The 19,877-nt window shown below is 48.0% G+C and overlaps 1 long non-coding RNA gene across 1 annotated transcript; it reads left to right on the top strand.

Moving 5' to 3' along the window:
- The first annotated feature begins 598 nt into the window (after positions 1-598).
- On the top strand, positions 599-6,602 carry LOC146337722 (uncharacterized). Its single transcript, XR_014785064.1, has 4 exons — positions 599-663; positions 2,669-2,821; positions 3,786-3,935; positions 6,159-6,602. It is a non-coding gene; the product is annotated as an uncharacterized LOC146337722 (long non-coding RNA).
- The last annotated feature ends 13,275 nt before the right edge of the window (positions 6,603-19,877 follow it).

The raw sequence follows: 19,877 nt of genomic DNA, 5'->3' as shown, positions 1-19,877 counted from the left end.
CTCCACCATGCTGAGGACATCTGACACCTCTGACATGATGTCCAGGCTCCCCTCACACTACCGAAGGAGGAGGAGATACTCCTCATGGTGGGCTGCTGCTGCTAACCTGCCTCCTGAAGCAGTGACTTCCTGGCACTACTCTGACTGATGCTGCTGGTCCCACCAGCACCTCATCCCCACCCACCTCTGCCCCTGCCAAGAGCAGCACCATGGGTGGTGGTACCCCTAAGGGGCTTCATACATGTATCGTGTGTAGTGCTTTGCCCCATGTTATATATCGGACTGTGTATGCACTGCTTTGGCCACACACAGTTTTCTCGTGCACAAAAATAATGTGTATGCATCACTCACACAGCACGTACAAGACCCAAAGAAAAGCAGATGCAGACAGACAGACAGACAGAGAACCTACGCAAGCTAAGGGGTGGGAGGAAGGCAAATAACACTAACACTACCGAGGCATCTAAAGTCTAACAGAAGAGAAAAGGGGAGTGCATTTTTTGGTTTTGATAAGAAAGAGAACATAGATGAAGAGTTGAACAATGGGAAGGGAGGACTAGTAATTGAGATGGGCAGCGGGGTGGGGGGCGGGGAGATTAGCCAAAGAATGAGCAGCAAACAAAGCAAGGACACAAACTGAAGCCTAACAACTGGAAGAGAGAGGTAAGAATCTAGGAGAAGGATTTGAGGGGAAGGGAAGACTAAGAAATGTAAGGGCGCAATCCTATGCATGTTTAGACAGGAAAAAGTCCTTCAACTCCCAGCATTCCCCAGCCAGCTGTGCATAGGATTGTGTGGTAATGAAATTTAAAGAATCTAGCAAAAGGATATAAGTGAAAGGGAAGACTAAGAAATGGAATTAATAAGGGCTGGGTAGGTGTTGGGAACGGCTGCACAAGCACAATCCAGGAATAAAGAACTCTCCCCCTCCTCTCAACTCCCTCCCAGGAGCAACTGAGTGTCACCAAGAACAGCAACTCCACAACTCCTCCACACAGGTCTCTCCAACTAACATCTTGTGGATCACAACTTGCGCTGTGGTATCATCACAGTCAGAGTGCCCCACCTCCCATCCTTGGCAGACAAAGAAGACGTGAACTTGGGGGTAGGGCAACTCTGTGCATGGTGATGACATCATTTCTACATGTCCTTTTACAAGATGTTACTGGGGAAGAGGCTGGGGTTGCTGCTCTCAGTTGCAGCACGAGTTCCTCATCAAGCCTGGCCCTGAATTCACAGAAGATGGACCAGAAAACCTTCATGCTGTGGGTGCCACAATGGCTGCCAATCTCTGTGCAGCAACTTCCTGATTTCTTAGTTGAGCACCTGCATTCTAAGCCAAGAAGCTTTCCTCTTTTCATGAATCTATGCACAGGCAGAGCAAAGTCAGTAGATGGACCTCTGTAGGTCCCTGTAACAGAAGAGTGGAGGGAAAGATTGACAAGTTGAGCCCAGAACAGAATGTTGGGTTAGCTGGTGTTAGAGAAAGTCAGATGGAAGGAGGACAGGGTCAGGTAGTGAGAGGCCAGGGAAGGAAGAGGCTGGTTAGGATGGACAGAGATAATGAGAGGAGGAATTAAGGTCCAGTGGTCATCCAGTTAAGTAGAATAAGAGCCAGGGAGTGAATGAGAAGGGCAAGAGAAAAGGTACTGAAACCAGATATGTGGTGTTAGATTCTTTAGAATATTATTATGATTATTTATCAATCATAATTTGTTCTTAATATATTTATTTTTTTAAAAGATCTTCATTTGGTTTTGACAATATACATACACCATACACAATAATCAACAAGTTCCATCATATAAAATAAGACTAATAAACAAAGAAGAGGGAAAAGAAGAAAAAGAGAAAAAGAAAAGAAAAAGAAAACACATCTCACCCCATGTACTAAGTATATTAAGAGTAGAGTCCTATTGCGGTCTCTAACGCCAGACCTACACCTTGTGCCACATCGTTACAATCCCATCATGGTAACACTACATCCCTCTTGTGCATTTATACCTCGGAAGGCACACAATGACATTTGTTGCAGTAAATTAGATAATGTGGAATAAAAAGCAGGAAATACGATAACGGCATATACAATGTGCAATGTGCCCCAACACTTATCAGTGCACTTCAGTACCGTTATAAAGCAGTAGCGTAGATCTAGCCTAAATCAGTAGTTGGTGGCAGCTGGTGTTTTGGGGGCATCCTGGGAAAAGTCTGGAGCCAGTGATCTGTAGGGACCAGGGCCCTATAGGGGACCTCTCACTTACATCGCCTGATCATGTCTGTTACAAGATGAAGCCGGGGAATACGTGACCTATGATGGGGCGTTAACATGACTCAGTGAAGGTGGTGTTGGGGAGCATGTCAGCTGGATGGTGGGGTATTATCCATCTTGCTGTGGTCAAGACTGTAAGGATGTCTTGCATCTATTTGAACTTCAGTGAATTTTCACTCACTTTCAGAAGATGCAGTGAAAAACCTGTAACTTGTGCTGATCAGTTTTTAATCAATAACCTTAAGAAATAACTTGCCAGATTCAATTATTTACACAAAAATAAACCTTCAGAACTGGCTAACATACAAACCTCAGCGCATCATAACTAGAAAGTTAAGGGCAGATGGACTTCTTTGTTTTTTGCCAGTCTAGACATTTTTTCCTGATTCTCTTTCACAGAGGCATTTCCAATTGGTGTGGCTTACAAAGGGTGTACCAGCCAAAGACATTGTTATCAAGGTTCTTATGCCTGGACAGCAGGAAATGGTAAATACCTCCTGCTAGAATCGCAGTGCTGCCAGACTGATGAGTGCAATGTACAGGACCTCCACTGTAAGTATATGCATCTATTTAGACATTGTCTCAATTTATGTAAAGCCAGTTGCAAAAATTCCAGCACAAATAAGAGAAGCCAGGATGAGGCTATGTGGAGAGGTGGCTGCTTGGTTCTCAATGGTTGAGGTCACTAGGGCCTGGGAGCAGGATTGTCTGAACTTGACTCTCTCCTGTGTGAGTGAGTTTCTGCCATTCATTTCTATGCACAAAAGCAAAGACTTGCATTTGGGGACACTGTTGCAGTGAGTGCAGAACCTGCCCTTTAATCCCTGCACTGGGTGTCTCACCAACAGGAATATCATGTGGGGTGCTAAGGGTATCTTACCCCTTCTGGTCAGTGCAATACGGAAGCCCAAGTACCCCCCGCCCCAACACACACACACACACACACACACACACAGATCCCATGATAATGATGGCTATGCTGCCAGTTAGAAATAGACAACTGGAATCCTGGATCGAAGACAATTGTTTTCCATTATTAGTTTTTAATAAGAATCTTTCCTTCTTTCATAAAGAAGATTTTGTTTAATATTTGGAATAATTTCAGAGAAGAACCAAGAAATTTCTGCATAACTGACAATCTTCTTGCAGATTTCTATGCAGTAATGGTGAAATCTTTTTAATGTGTGTCTTAGGCCCATTTTCTATTAAAAGAGCAAAGCTACAGATCTGTAGGGTCATTATTATTACACCCACAAGCAGAAGGCAGGAAGACTGCAAGAAGTGTTTGTAGAAGAACATGAGCTCCAGGTGACCCACAGAAAAATAATGTCCCAGACAAAAGTTCTTGGTGATTCAAAGAACAGCTGAAAGATGTTTGCCATTTCGCTGTATGGCTCAGTGTATGGGTGATGCAGCTGTCTATATGACTGAACATTGTGGGAGAGACTGTAAGAGATGTGGGGGGAAATAGGATGGTCATGGAAGCAAATACTCACTCTATGGGTTGGTTTTGCAGTGCCAGATTATGACACCCTTCCACTCAATGGGGTGCGGTGCCCAGCTTGCTTCGCAACAGATACAGATTATTGCGACAGCCAGGAGACAACCATCCAGTGCCGGGGCTCTCAGAAGCACTGTGCCAGCGGTCTTCTTGATTTCCGTCTACGTGAGTAGAGTTACCAGTCAGCATGGGGGCATGAGAAAGTCCACACTGCTTCTCTCGTTCTGTCTGGCTTGCTTGGTTTAACATTCTGTTTTGTTTTATTTATTGCATTACTAGACTGCACAATAGCTCCCTGCATGGTTGACACAGCTTAAACTACTAATATATATAAAAGCAATGTGCAGAAATATAACCATTTTAAAACAGTCAAGAGTAATACGTTTTATTTTAAGCAAAGAAGTGCCTTTGCTTAGGACAAAAACTTACATTACCAGTCTTATCCTCTACACTGGATGGCAGGAAGGTGAAGGCTCCCAGTTCTATGGGTGGAGCAGAGCAGCTGCTAGTTCTGCCTCTCCCTGTTTGTCTGCATTCATACATCAAGCCTTCATTTCACAGCTCATTGGGCCTTTTATTCAGGATTTGGCAGGAGAGTACCTGACCTGTCACACATCCAACAGACCTCTGAGAATGCCTGTTGTTTTTGGTTTTTATATTTAAATGACTGCCTTGTATGTGTGCTCATGGCCTTCGCTGCCATGAGACCTGGGGTGGTGGTATCTTCCTGATGGACCCAGGGGCCAGTCCTTCAGCATGGTTGTCCTACTTATGATGGTCTTGGAACAGGTCTCCAGGGATCCCGTCAGGCTCAGTTCAAATAGCAACATCAGTCGGCAGTCAAACATCCAGCACAGGGAGATCCAGGGAAGAGCTGAGTTCTCAGGGAAAACAAGGCGGGGATCTCTAAGTCTGAAACATCTGCCACGACGTCCAAGACAAGAGGGGGCTAAAACTATGTTGTGGACGTTAGGGTTGATGGCTGTCTCTCCTGAAGGCCCAGGACCCCCTGATCTGCCTTTGGGTCCCCTGGGTTCTCCATGTCATCCACCAAAGAGGAGTCCTCCAGAGGGAGAATGACAATGGTGCACAGGGGAATTCAAGGCAGGAGTCCGAGAGCTGGCACTCAGCTGCTAGTGTCTGGACCGGAAAGCTTTTAAGCCTGAGCCTTCAGACCCTTACCTAGATCACAGCTGCTGGCCATTGGTGCTCACGGGTGTACCTTTACTCATGAGTCATTATTCCTTAGCAGACCCTCTGTCCCATTCCAGGTAGGTCAGACTTACCATTAAGGTAACTGAGGGGCAAATTCAAGGGCAGCTCAATGAACAAACAAAAGCCGAAGGCACATTTTCACCAGACAGTCTCCAAATGCAAGGTGTGACCAAGGTCAACATCCAGGAGATCAGTCAAGTGAAAGCACAGTCCAAAAGCAGAGTCAAGCAGGATTGGAGTGATCAGTAGCAAGGAGGTCCAAATACAAGTCAGGGTCAAGGAACCAAGAGCAAAAGGCACTGGAAGCTGAGGTAACGTGTTGTTTTCAACAGCTCTCAAGTTCCAGCTGAGAGCTGATATATCCAGAGCACCCAGAGCCCCACCCAGGGCTCAGCTGAAGTTCATCACTGGCTTGTGAAAAGAGTCCTCCTCATGAAAAAGGCCTTACTCATGAGGACTCCAGTTGCTGTGGTACTTGAGGCATGTGCTTTGCCTCCAGATGGTGTCCTCGTGGTGCCGGAGTGTTCTAAGATGAGGTGGATGCTCAGCCCCCTCCTTAGAGTCTACGGGGGGTGGATGATCCTTAGGGGCCTCATCCAGGGATTCTTCAATGTTCACCAGTACTGGAGAATATGGTGTAGCTTCTCTGAAGGTGCCAGGTGTGCCACTGTCAGAATGATGCACAAGGCCATGGACTCCACAGTCTCAGACTCCTCCTCATCCAATGACTCATCTTGGCCTGGATCAAGCCTGACAGCCAGGAGTGTGAGACATTCCTACATTGTGCAGCTGATGGAGCCATGACAGCTGCACCCCATGGCTTTGCACCCCAGAGCTGGGTGGCTGCTTGTCATTTGCCTCCAAGTCCCAGAGGGGGCAACCTGTGTTGTGAGGTGTAAGGCCCATTGTCGTCTCTCCTGAGGACCCAGGGCTCCCCTGATCTCCTCCAGGTCTCCAGTCACAGGCAGCTCTTCTGTAATATTTTGCTCGGGTGGTTCCAGCTCATCCTCCAAAGAGGTGTCCTCCCGAGGGAACATGACAATGGTGCACAAACCTGCCCTGGGAAATGGCTCCAGTGCTTGGGGGTGGGGGAGGTCTGTCAAGACCCCTCATTGTTTTACGATACTTACATGATATTGTTCTCATATGTATATTCTCCTTTTTCTTTTCCAGTTGGATTACCTCATCATGCCATTGCTGCAAAAGGCTGTGCAAACAAGGCTGTATGTAATTTCCCCCTTGGACTGGCACCATTAGGTAATGGCATATTGCTATCCACTGTCTACGACGTGCAATGTTCAGGTGTCAAGGGATCATCCCAGGAGCCCAAATATAAGGTGTAGATAGAAGAGAGCAAAGGCACGCTCCTCCCTGTGTATCCCACCATTTTCAGAACTCGGGAGTAAGTTGTGGCCCTAGAGGCGAGAGCAGTGAGGGTCTGGGAAATTTTTGGTTTTCTTCTTAGAGGCTGGTGGAGGATCAGTCATATTTGCAGGGGGGGGGGAGATAATAGTGGGTTTAGATTTGCTTTTTAGGGCCTCTGTTTCAAGAAAATACGGTGCATGGGTTACTATACCCTGAACCATGATCATTCAAAATAAATTTATATGGCAAATGAGGTCTGTGTTTTGTATTTTTTCCCCTCATGTATATTTGTTGACAAAGACAGCGGTGTTGCAGGATGCCATTTAGGGCTTGGGTTTGCGCAGAAGAAATGGTTCATTGACCTGAGATGCTTGAGGCTCTTGACTGTTCCTCATGAGGGGCAACTAATTCAATTCTTGGGAACCAAAACCATCTCCGCACCATCTCTGGACATTGCCATCATGGAGCACTACTCTGAGCCCAGCTATCCTGGGCCAAGTCTGGCACTCCAGTCACTCCTCTGCACTGGCTGATGCAGGTGACCTGTCAATCTGTTCCCAGGCCATGATTGGGCCTCTGCAGAACAGGATCCCCGTATCATGGTTTGATGACTGCACAATATGCCTTCTTCTCTGACACAGTGTGAACGGGGACCTGTGTGTGTGGACAACATCCAGAGTTCAGATTATTCTTGCTGCTTACAGCAGTAGCTTACCTGGCAGCCAGAGCCCAACTGAACCTCTCACAGAATAGAGGGGATCAAAGAACAGATGTAAAGTTCAAGAAGGAAAAGGAATAAACAAGACAATGGTAGAAGGGAAGCGCTTGCCCATTAATTTTAAGCATATCTTATTTTCCCCAAGTTGATCCTTTCCATCAGACTAAGAATGTGCAGTTGTAGTCCATGCGTTGTGTATCCCTGAATGTTCAGAACCTTTCAGCCATTACAGCCACTCAAGTAATCTAAATTTGGGATTCGTTTTGTTAGATGTATCCGCACTACACTAATCAAATCCAGGAAATGGGAGACCTCTTAGTACGTCTTGTTTATTCTAAACTCTCTTAACAGACTCTCGCTTAGAGCTATGTGTAAGTGGTCTCTTGAAAATTCCACTCTATGTGCAGGCAGAGAAAAGGGGGTGGGAAGAGTACCAATTTCCTCCAGGGGAAAGAAATTCTCCAAACACTTCTCAGGGCTTGGGTTTTTAGCAGACAGTTGGAGTAGCACAGTTTATTCATTTTTCCCAAAGGTTTTTTTTTCTTCCCCCTCCGTGAGCCCCCGCCCCTCTCCGTGAGCCCATGCCAAAGGAAGTGAGGTGAGTGGCTACTAGGAGGAGGGCTTTTTCTGCTGTGGCTCCCCAGCTGTGAAATGAGCTCCCTAGTGAGGTTCACCTGGCACCTACATTGTATTCTTTCCGGTGCCAGGTGAAGACCTTTTTATTTTCCTAGGCATTTTAGCGTTTTAGCTCTTTAGACCAGAGCTTTCCAAACTTTTCTTGTTGGTGACACACTTTTTAGACATGCACCATTTCACGACACAGTAATTCAGTTTTACTAGCAAACCGGAGGTTAAACTAAGCCGTTATAAGAGATGAGGACACATACATAAATTGTAATAACGAAATGTATAGGGACACAACATATCTCATGAAAACCCTTCATTTATATTTTTAAAAATAATAATAAATATATGATTTGTAAGATAATAACACACATTGTTGTCATTTATGAGTAACAGTATATAAATATGTGCAAGAATTAAAAAAAGTTGAATAACACCAATAACTACTTACCATTTTAATGGGATGTATGAGGTCAATGGGATGAACACAGCTTTTCAATATTTGGTGGAATATTAGATAAAGACACTCCCATTTTGTCATCAAGCATTTTTAAGCTTCCACGTTTCAGTGTCAGGGATTGTTTTCATTACCAGAAAATGTGAACCCCAGTTTCATATAATCTTTATGTATAAACGAGGCTTGGAAACTTTTCCCTTACATTTCTTACGTACTAATACAGGCAGTTCAACAGTTGATTCTTGCGTAGTTTCCTCTATAGCAGCTACATTTTGTTCATCGCAAATGTCATCTTCACCAGCTTTCTAGGGATGTATGAAACACTTACCTGGTTTCGTCCAGGGACATCCGTGGTAGGGGGGAGGTGCGCCGTCCCTCCCCCTGAAATCCTCAATGGAGGGGGGATCCATTACTCCCCCCCGGAATCCTGTCCAGCCAGCTCCGCTCTGTGGCCAGGTTGTGGAGCTGCCGGCCAGGCCAACTCGCAGCAGGTCCTCCAGCTGCTGCCGGGCTGCTGCGGATGCAAATGGCATCCTGAGTAGGGGACGCCATGTGTGTCCCTATGGTAGCCCGTGATAGGCTATGTAAATATTAATGTAGCCTATCACGGCTAAAGTGGAGATGCAAATGGCATCCCCTATGCCATTTGCCTTCCCGTCTTCTCCGTGATAGGCTACGTAAATATTTACATAGCCTATCTCGGAGAAAACGGGAAGGCAAATGGCGTAGGGGACGCCATTTGCATCCCCGCTTTAGCCGTGATAGGCTACGTAAATATTTACGTAGCCTATCACGGGCTACCATAGGGATGCAAATGGCGTCCCCTATTCAGGATGCCATTTGCATCCCCAGCAGCCCAGCAGCGGCTGGAGCCGCCGCCGCCGCTGGAGCCACTGCTGGAGCTGAAGCCGCAGCCACTGCCAGGTAGGCTCCATTCCGGGGGGCTTTCACAGGGTGGTGGGGCAGGTTGCTCCTTTCCGCCATGGATTCCGGGGGGCCAAATTCACTGGAATTCGGCCCCCCCTGGGATCCGTGGCAGAATTCTCTAACATCCCTACAGCTTTCCCTCTTAATTAGAAACGTATTCAACCATTTTATGGGTAATTCAACTGCAATTTAATGAATAAATCTATGCAAATTTATTTTTAGGTTTTAGCATTAACTGAATATGAAAATAACAGGACTGTTTTAACGCTTATCTTTCTCTGTTTTTTCTTATGAAAATAACAGCACCTGCGCTCCACTCCCACAGTGATAAAGTGAGATAAAGATAGGAATCAGGACCAGGAGAGAATGTGAAAAATAAACAAAATTAACTGAATTATACATATTAGACCACACATAGGCCCAGGTAGGAGCTCAGCAGCAAAAACACATGAAGTAGAGAAGCAAATGTCCAACAAAAATGGTGTAAATGTATATGTCTCACTACAAGGCAATATTGCTGCAAATATTTGCAATGTCCAGAGTCCAGTTCCAGCACTCTCTGGTGGTACACTGCCGGTGGGTGGTCAATCCACGATTACAGCAGAGTAAAAATAAAAATAAATGGCAGACGTCAAATTATAAGTGCCACGTGGTGGGTGGCTTGCTGTTTGCCACATTGGGTTTGGGAGGGTGGCCTCCCTTCAGCCAGCAGCAGGTGGGTTGACTGGGTGACAGCCTGCAGCTGCGTGCACCTGGGTGATCGGGAGCATGCTGATTCTGAGGCTTCTGGCCTCCACTGAGCTCCGTTCTGACTGGCCAAGATGGTGGATGGCCCACGCGGTGCAGCCCTAGTCCAGGACCTCCGAGGGACTCCTCCGCTCAGCACAGCCGAGAGTGGCAGGTGATGTAACCCACAACTAATGGCTCCGTTAAAGGAGTCTCCAATGAGAATTCCGAATTCTCCACATTCCTTGTTCAGCCAGCGTCACCACGCTCCTCGCTGCACCGCTCCGACACCGCCAATCACGTGCATCCTGCGTCAAGACACCACACGATCCTAAAGCAGCTAATGTTAAAGCAGCTAAGCCTTAGCTGCTAAGGCTTAGGTGCTTTAACATTAGCTGCTTTAGGAAGTTCCAAGGGAGGGGCCAAGGGCAGCAAATGCGAATAAGGGAGCTCCTGGGGCCCTTCCACACAATTTTCTGCATTTCGCGTGACACGTCGCCTACACAGTGCCACCGACACACTAATGTGTCACGGCACGCAGTTCGGAAAACTCTGCTTTAGATTTTTAGCTTTGCTGTTTTAAATCTGTATTAAATCCCTGCACTGATGCTAGGTTTTATTCTGGTTTTATTTTGGTTGTATTGTTTACTGTAGTTTTAATGTTTTATATATTTTGTAATGTTTTATTGTGTGCTCTTTGGTTTTAATTTTTGTGAACTGCCCAGAGAGTTGGGTGGTGTAGAAATGAATGAATGAATGAATGAATGAATAAATAAATAAATAAATAAATAAATTTCCTTTTTCAATGCCACCGCAAATGGCGACAGGAGCAAGTGTGTCAGTAGTCTGGCCACCATTTTGCTTGTCTGCAATGCCCTGAACCAACCATAATTCCAGGACATTTTGTTGTTGGGGGAGAATGGCAGCAAATGGGGAACCTTTGGAGAAACATCTGTGAAGTGGCCTTATATTTTGCTGGGGATGAGAAAAAGAGAAATCTCAGACATCCCCCCCCCCCGAAAAAAAGATTGTGACGGAGCTCTTCCCTTCCACAGCCCAAATCAAATGGCTTGGTATTGTTGCTCAATGTTTAGGCCACAGGGGAGGGAAAACCCTCTGCCTGGGGTCTTGCTTGGAAACCTCAGGAACACATAGAAAAAGTACATTTCATATCAAAAGAGCTTTCATAAAGACAGAAAGAGAACGGAGGGTACATGAAACAGAAAAAGAAGCATAACCTTTTAAACCATCTAATCCTAACACGCTCCAAACTTACTCCCGCATGACAGTCACCAGGGAATACCTCACGAACCCCCACAGGGTCCAAAACCATAAAACATCCAGCTACCAACAGATCCCTCAGTCCCAAAGGAGTAAGAACTCCACATCCTGTTATTAGGGCTAGCCAAAAGAGGAGGGCAAAGGAGTCACACACACCCTGTAAATCCTATTCTACCATCTGGACTTGTAGGCATAAAGGAGAAGTCCCAGAAAACAGGGTCTGCTGCCGCTGGTGAACGGGGCCATTTGGAGCATGTGCGTGGGGATGCTCCTGAGGAATAGGTTTAGAGAATGCATACAGATGGGCGGGATAATCCACTTGGTGGAATTCTGGGAGATGTGGCCAGGGGCAAGCGTCATCAAGGAGATCAGAACACAAAGTGTAACCTGTGCTTCAAAGCAATCTAGTGCAACTGGAACAAAGAAAAGCATTTGAAAGCATTCTGGAAAGCATGTCATCAAGATCCATCAAGGACCTTGCAGTTCCAGAACAACACTGTGAATGCTTGTCAGACTTGCTCTCCGCTCCAAATTCTGTTTTTGGAAGGAAATTCTTTCAGTCAACGCTTCAGTCTTCCCAGTGTTGCCATGAGTACAAGGAGCCTAGTGGAGCCAATCTGCATATATAATCCCTACGATAAGTTAGTACAATGGAGTGTCTGGGTGCTCAGGATTTTTGCCCCATGTTTTAAATTTAGAGCCCAAACCTGGGAGATGAGAGCATAACCTTTACCCTCTGCGAGTTTCCAAACAGCCGTGACCAACCAGGAAATGAAGTGCATGATGTTTCTCTTGTTCTTTTACACACCAACTATTGTATTATTGATTGATTTTAAACACTTCTGGGCCGCCTTTCGGGGCAGAAGCCCTCCCAAGGCGTCTTACAGCAATACTTAAAAACAGTTAAAATATAAAAAGCGACAAAAACAATAAAAACATCAATAAAAGCCAACAATAAAACCAGCAACAACAACTTGCTCCAAGGTCCTGCAGCTAGACAGCCGAAATTGGCTGTCTAGCCATGAAAGCAGGGCGGGGGGAGCGAGGAGGAGATCCGCTCATCACCACTCCTCCCGCCCTGCTGGATAGGCGGGATCGGAGGCAACTGTTGATCCACATAGGATTGTTCCCTTAGACCCCCAGGGATTCTTTTGCTTTTACATTACTCTCCAGCATGTGTTTCTAGTTTCATAATTCCGATATTCATCCTTTTAAACCTGTCCCACAGCCAGGTACCTCTGTCATCTACAGGTTCCTTCTTAGTGAAAAATGTAGGTGCATCTAGTAACGTAGCTATCTGCTCCTATGTGTAACTAAACATATCAATATTTCTTGACATTGTACCCCACTAACAAAAAGAAAGGGGGGCTGAACAACCAAAAACAAAAATCCTCTCAGAAAAAAAGGTAATATCCTAAATCACACAAAAAAGGCACCATCTTCTTCTTTCTTGAAATAGAGCTAGAGTTAGATACAGTTCTGCTCAGTATATATTGATGGAAGAACTTTGCCATCTTGGTGAGAAACCAACAATCTTACTACTTTAAAAACTGTTGGTAAATATACCTTTTCTTATTTTTTTAGTTATTTTTGAGCTATTTCACAAATTGTGTCAGTGGTAATATTTTAGATATTTTGGCCACCTAATGCGAAGAGAAAACTCCCTGGAAAAGACCCTGATGCTGGGAAAGACTGAAGGCAAAAGGAGAAGGGGACGGCAGAGGATGAGATGGCTACATAGCATCACTGATGCAATGAATATGAACTTGAGCACGCTCCGGGAGAGAGCACAGGACAGGAAGGCCTGGCGTGCTTTGGTCCATGGGGTCACGAAGAGTCGGACACGACTGAACGACTGAACAACAACAAAAACTTGTTTATTTTTGTTTTCCAGGCTTTATGTAGAATCTCTGCAATTATGAGACATAATTTGTAACTGGTGATTCTACGGGCTGTAATTTGTGTTTATTTTTCCACTGATGAAGACTGTTTAGGTCGAAACGCATATGGGACAGGAGTACTGCAAAAATTTGTATAGCCCAGTAAAGATACCAGCCATTATAATATATATGTAGGGAATACTTGATGACTGTTTATTAGGGATGCGTAGGGACCCCCCGATCTGGCTCGGAAGCCACTTCGCAGCTTCTGAGGTGGGCCCAATTTGTCTCAGGCAGATTCGGCCCCCCCCGACCTGACTCGGCCCCGAACCCGAAGCAGGATTTGGATGGTGAACCCCACTTCAGGTCCTGCCCTGACACCCCCATGCAGCGCCCCAGCTCCTTACCTGGGCCTCCTCCTCCTCCACCACCGCCTTTTCCATTGCCTTTTCTGCTGCCATGCCACTGCTGTGCCGCCACAGCTGCCTTCTCCACCGCCATGATCTCCTCGCTGCCTCTGCCTTCTCCATCGCCGCTGCTACTGCCGCCCTCTCTGTTGCCGCCACTGCTGCTGCTGCCTTCTCCGCCACCATCTGCCACCACAGCTGCCATCTCCTGAGGTCTGGATGCACCGTGACTCTTCTTGCAGAGAGTCACCCTTTTTAAAATAGCGACAGTGACGGGGAAGGCAGCACTGGTGTCAGCCGCAAAATCGGGAGCGATGTGCCACCGCTGCCCACTGCCACCCACCTCTGCTGCCATCTCCTGTGGCCCGGACATGCGGCAACTCCTCCAGAAACTTCCAGGAGGTTGCCATTTTAAAATTGGCAACACCCTGCAAGTAGGGGTGGACAAAAGTCACTTACCTGTCGTCAAAGGCCGTTCGCGGTGGGGGGGAGGCGCTTCGCTGCTCCCCCCGCGAAGTTCAGGCCGGGCGGGAAGGCTTCCCGCCTCGCCCGGCCGAAAATCAGGCCGGGGGGGAGGCTTCCCGCCTCGCCCGGCCGAAATTCAGGCCGGGGAGGAGGCGCCTCGCCTCGCCCGGCTGCAAACGCGAAAGTAAAAAAAACAAAAAAAAAACTTCCCCTGATAGGCTACGTGACGATTCACGTAGCCTATCACGGCTAGATCTGCAAAGTCAGCCATGATAGGCTACGTGAATCGTCACGTGGCCTATCACAGGTGACTTTAAAAAAAAAAGAGTGTACGGATAAAGGCGGCCCCCATAGGGAGCCGCCATTCCCGTTCCTTATTTGGTCGCTGTAGTCTACGTAAATGTTTACGTAGACTACAGCGACCAAATAAGGAACGGGAATGGCGGCTCCCTATGGGGGCCGCCATTATCCGTACACTCTTTTTTTTTTAAAGTCACCCGTGATAGGCTAGGTGACGATTCACATAGCCTAACACGGCTGACTTTGCAAATCTAGCCGTGATAGGCTACGTGAATCGTCACGTAGCCTATCAGGGGAAGTTTTTTTTTTTTTTCTTTCATTGCAATGGTGGCGGCGGCAGCCGGTCAAAAGACCGGCTGCCGCTCCCGCCTCGCTCGAACACCCGCCGAACCGCCGGCCGGACCAGCCACCGGGAGGGACATTCGGTGAAGGTAAGTCCCGTCCCGGGTGGGGGGTGCGGGGTGCGGGGGGGGGTGCGGAGGATTTCTCCCCGAAACTTGTTCGGGGGGCCGAACACGTTGGTGCTCGGCCCCCCGAAGTTTCGGGGAGAAATTCTCCGCCATCCCTACCTGCAAGAAGATAAGTCGCCGTGCAGCCAGGCCTCAGGAGATGGCGGCGGGCAGTGGGCGGTGGCAGAAAGGCAGCAGTGGTGGAGGTGGTGAAGGCAGCAGTGCAGCGGCAGGTGGCGGCAAAGGTGGCGGAGAAGGTGGAAGCAGCGGAGAAGGCGGCTCAGGTAAGGACCTAGAGGGGCCAGGGGGCAGGGCTGGGGGCTGGGAGATCCGAAGCACATGGAGTGCTTTGGAGAGCCCCTGACCTGCTCTGGGTCTCTTTGTGCCCCCGCCACTTCACTTTGGAAGGGGCTCAAAGTAGGGATGGTGGAGAATTCCGCCACAGACATCCGGCCCCCCAGAGTCCGTGGCGGAATGAAACGCTCACCTCTGCCACCCCGCAAAGACTGCGCTGGCCAGATCCTATCTGGCGTCTGCTACGCCATTTGTGTCCCTGCCCTTTGCCGTAATAGGCTACTTAAAGATTTACGTAGCCTATCACGTCAAAGAGCAGGGACACAAATGGCATCTGCTACACTGGACACCATTTGCATCCGCAATCCGGCAGTCTGGCAGCGGACGGACCCGGCCGGTAGCTCTGCGGACTCGCTGTAGGGCGGAGCCGGCTGGTGAGGATTCCGGGGGGGGAGGGACGGATCACCTCCCCCCCATCTGCGGACACCCCCTGTGGACTGCAGGTAAAGGGTTTTGTACATCCCTAGCTAGGGATGTATGAAAGTCACTTACCTTTTCACGGATTCTGTTCATGGTGGGGGGGAGGCGTTCCGTCCCTCACCCTGGAATCCTTGAAGGGGGGGAGGCAATCCGGTCCTCCCCCCCGGAATCCTCGATGGCTGGCTGTGCTCCGTGGTGGCTCTGCAGAGCAGCCAGCCAGGCCCAGGCCAGGGCCATCCGCAGCGGGATTTCCAGCCGTGGAGGGCTCTGGGTAAAAAAAAAAATAACGTGTACACAAATGCATGCCTTATTTTTCATTCCTTATTTGCGTTGCTTATTTTTCGCCGTCGAATTTGCTTTCCTTATTTTTCGCCGTCTTAGTCTACGTCAATATTTACGTAGACTAAGATGAAGAAAAGAAAGGGGAACGCAAATAGCGTACTGGGCGCTATTTGCGTTCCCCTTTCTTGTCTTTGTCTTAGTCTTTTACGTAGACTAAATGTTTACGTAGACTAAGACGGCGAAAAATAAGGAACGCAAATGGAGGCGGCTGTAGCTGCTGCCATTTGAGTACGCTTTTTTTTTTTTACCCAGACGTGATAGGTTACGTAAGTCTTTACATAGCGTATCACATCTATGGGGGGAAAAAAAACGAAAAAAACACAGACTGCAAATGGCGGTGGCGGTAGCCAGTCGGAAGACCAGCCGCCGCCGCCACTGCCAAAGCTGCCGCTGGAGCTGCCGCCGTCCGAAACATCTGCCCCGGGTAAGTCTCATCCCGGGGGGGATCTGCGGGGGGGCGGGGGGGTGGCAGGCCGTTCCGTGATGGATTTCGGGGGGGCAAATGCACTGGCATTCGGCCTCACCAAGATCTGTCGCGGAATTCTCTGACACCCCTAGCCCTAGCTCAAAGTGACCCGAAGCTGCCCTCTTTGACTCGGGTTTGGGTCTTGGGCCGAAGCGGTGTGCAGATGTACTGTTTATAGATGTTTTTAACATTGTTTATAATCTTTTATTAAAAACTTGTTTTTAATTGTATATTAGAAATGTTCAGTTTGCAATTAATCAGTCAACGTTGAAGGTGCCATACAGCTCTTTGCTGGTCCTGTTACTCCAACCTCCCCATCTGGATTTTAGCCTGGAAGACCTGGAAGTGTGGCTGCTTGGAGGGTAAGTTTTAAGCAAGCGCAATTTGGGACATTGCACAGCTTGATTAGCTTGCCTTTCATAAACTGTAAATTATAGGAATTGCTTCTAAGTATGCACATATATTTTCATCTGTACGTTGTCATATGCCAATTTGTGAGATATTGTGTTCTATGGACCTGAGCCCCGGATCTTTTCAGTACCTAGCACCACCCCTGAGTGTGCTGGTGAACTGGGAAGGCAGGGCTTGGGAAGCTGCATGTGGGGTGTTTTGTCCACAGATGCTTCCCGTCTTGCTACCTCCCTTGGCTCTTTCTGCTTGGGGCTTTTTTGCCTGAGGGAGCTTCAGTGCAGGTGACATCAGGTGGGTGACAAGGGGGGCAGAATGGATGTAAACAAAGAAATACTAGGAGGAAGAGAAGGAAGGAGAGCTGAAGCAGCTATATTTAAAAGGAAGCTCTCGTTTCCACCTGCACATCCCAGGGAGGCTGTGGAACTCTTGAACCAGTGTCTGGAGGCTGTTTTGGGATGGATCAGGGTGAACAAGCAGAGACTTAATCCAGACAAGATGGAGGTACTACGGGTTGGGAAACCAACTTCTTTGGATGGAGGTTTACAACTGGTCTTAGACGGGGTTGCACTCCCTCTGAAAGACCAAGTGCGCAATCTGGGAGTCTTCCTGGACTCTGAGCTAAATGGGGAAGTGGTGTCCAGGAGTGCATTTTACTAGGGATGTACGAAAGTCACTTACCTTTTTGCAGGGGTGCTTCGTGGGGGGGGGGAGGCACTTCGCCTCTCCCCCCGAAGTTCAGGTGGGGGGGGAGGCGTCCCGCCTCGCCCGGCCGAAACTCAGGCCGGGGAGAAGCGCCCCGTCTCCCCGGCCACGAAACAAAGTGTAAAAACAAAAACAACCCCCCCCCCCATGATAGGCTACGTAACGATTAACGTAGCCTATCATGGCTAGATTTCCAAAGTCAGCCGTGATAGGCTATGTAAATCTTTATGTAGCCTATCATGGGTGACTTTGAAAAAAAAAAAGCACGTATGCAAATGGCGGCGCCCATTTGCGTTCCTCAGTTGGCCCCGGTAGTCTACGTAAAGATTTACGTAGACTACACTGTAGTCTATGTAAATCTTTACGTAGACTACCGGGACCAAATACGGAACGCAAATGGCCATTTGCGTACGTACTTTTTTTTTCAAAGTCACCCGTGATAGGCTACGTAACGATTTGCGTAGCCTATCATGGCTGACTTTGGAAATCTAGCCGTGATAGGCTACGTTAATCGTTACGTAGCCTATCACGGGGTTTTGTGTTTTTTTTACACTTTGTAATGGTGGCGGCGGCAGTCAGTCGGAAGACCAGCTGCCGCCCCCGACGAAAGGCCGCCAAACCGCCGCCGGGACCCACCGTCGGGAGGGACATTCACCAAAGGTAAGTCCCATCCCGGGAGGGGCGGGGGGCGGAGAATTTCACCGTGGATTTCGGGGGGCCGAATGCGTTGGCGCTCGGCTCCCAGAAGATTCGGGGAGAAATTCTCTGCCATCCCTACATTTTACCAACTTAGGCTCCACCTGAAGATGAACCTTACCTCAGTTCTCCACACCTCAGTTCTCCACACATCCAGGCTGGACTGCTGTAATGCGCTGTAAATTTGGCTGCCATTGAAGGCGTTTCAGAAACTCCAGCTCATGCAGAATGCAGCAGCTTGAGTATTGGTGGGGGCAAGGCAATTTGAACACGTAATGTAGGGATGTACGAAAGTGACTTACCTTTAACGAAACTTGATTCAAGGTGGGGGGGAGGCGCTCCGTCCCTCCCCCCCTGAATCCTGGCCGGCCAGGTGCGCAAATGGCGGCGGTCGTAGCCGCCGCCATTTGCGTCCCTGCAGTCAGCCGTGATAGGCTACGTAAATGTTTACATAGCCTATCATGGCTGAGTAAACCCCCCCCAAAACCGTGCATATGCAAATGGCGGTGCCCATGGGCACCGCCATTTGCATACCTTATTTTGGCATGTCTAGTCTACGTAAACATTTACGTAGAGTACAGCAAAAATAAGGGGAACGCAAATAGCATAGACGCTACGCTATTTGTGTTCCCCTTATTTTCGCCGTAGTCTACGTAAATGTTTATGTAGACTAGACATGCCAAAATAAGGAACGCAAATGGCAGTGCCCATGGGCGCCTCCATTTGCGTACGCGCGGTTTTTTTTTTTTTTTTTACTCAGCCGTGATAGGCTACGTAAACTTTTACGTAGCCTATCACGGTATTTTTTAAAAATCTAGCCGTGATAGGCTATGTAAATCTTTACGTAGCCTATCACGTTTGTTGTTGTTGTTGTTGTTGTTTTACTGGAAATGGCGGTGGCGGCGGCAGCCGGTCGGAAGACCGGCTGCCACCGCACCGCTGCCAGAGCCGCTGCCGCCAGGAGGATTCGCCCAAGTTAAGTCCTGTCCCGGGTGTGGTGGTGGGGCAGACCGTTTCACCACCAATTTCGGGGGGCTGAATGCGCTGGCATTTGGCCTCCCTGAGATTCATGGCGAAATTCTCTGACATCCCTAACGTAATGCCTATATTGTGTCAGTTGCACTGGTTACAGGTGTGTTTCTGAGCCCAATTCAAACTGCAGTTTTTGACCATTAAAGCCTTGAATGGTTTGGGACGAAGTTATTTGAAGGACCGCTTTCACCCATTTCACGTTTCACCACTCCGCACTGCTCTTATGGGAGCGGAGCACAGGGCCAAACCACGCTGCCTACGAGGTGGTGCAGAAGGGAGTGGGGGTTGGTTCTCCGGGAACCAACCAATCGTATGACCATCTAACCACCATAGGACTGTGCCCTAAGAGTGTTAAAGGAACCAGGTATGTTTCCAAATAATGAAAAATTCAAAGAAAAGTGGTTTGCTATCTGAAATGTTCCTTGGACCTCATGGTTCTCTTAAGTGAAGCATCTAAGGAGGAGATTAACAAACTTAATCTCGAGGTAAAACATACTAAAGAGAAATTAAAGGAAAGTTTGGAAGAAAACACCTTTGAGGGGCAGTGTGAAAGATTTGACAGGGAGCTACAGAAACAATATCAGGAACTGAAAGAGTCCAAATTTAGTAAATCCCAGAGGGATCTCTGGAACTATGAGGAAAATAAATAAAATTGGCATAAACAGGGAAGGCCCGCACAGGTCAGAAAGTCAGAGTCCTTCAACAGAACTATAGACACGAGTAAGGAAGAAGAGGATACTGATGGATTGGAATGTGACTCCACCGATGGTTCCTTGTCAGAACCTTCTGTTTCCAGTTCTGACAGATCTTTTTTTAACATCAAATCAAGCAAGAGGCTATGGAAAGAGGCACAGACCAATAGAAAACAAA

The sequence above is a fragment of the Heloderma suspectum genome, chromosome 10, assembly GCF_057233095.1.
Source record: "Heloderma suspectum isolate Gila_16-S chromosome 10, 16-S_ref, whole genome shotgun sequence".
NCBI classification, from domain to species: domain Eukaryota; kingdom Metazoa; phylum Chordata; class Lepidosauria; order Squamata; family Helodermatidae; genus Heloderma; species Heloderma suspectum.
This window is presented reverse-complemented; position numbering and strand designations above follow the sequence as displayed.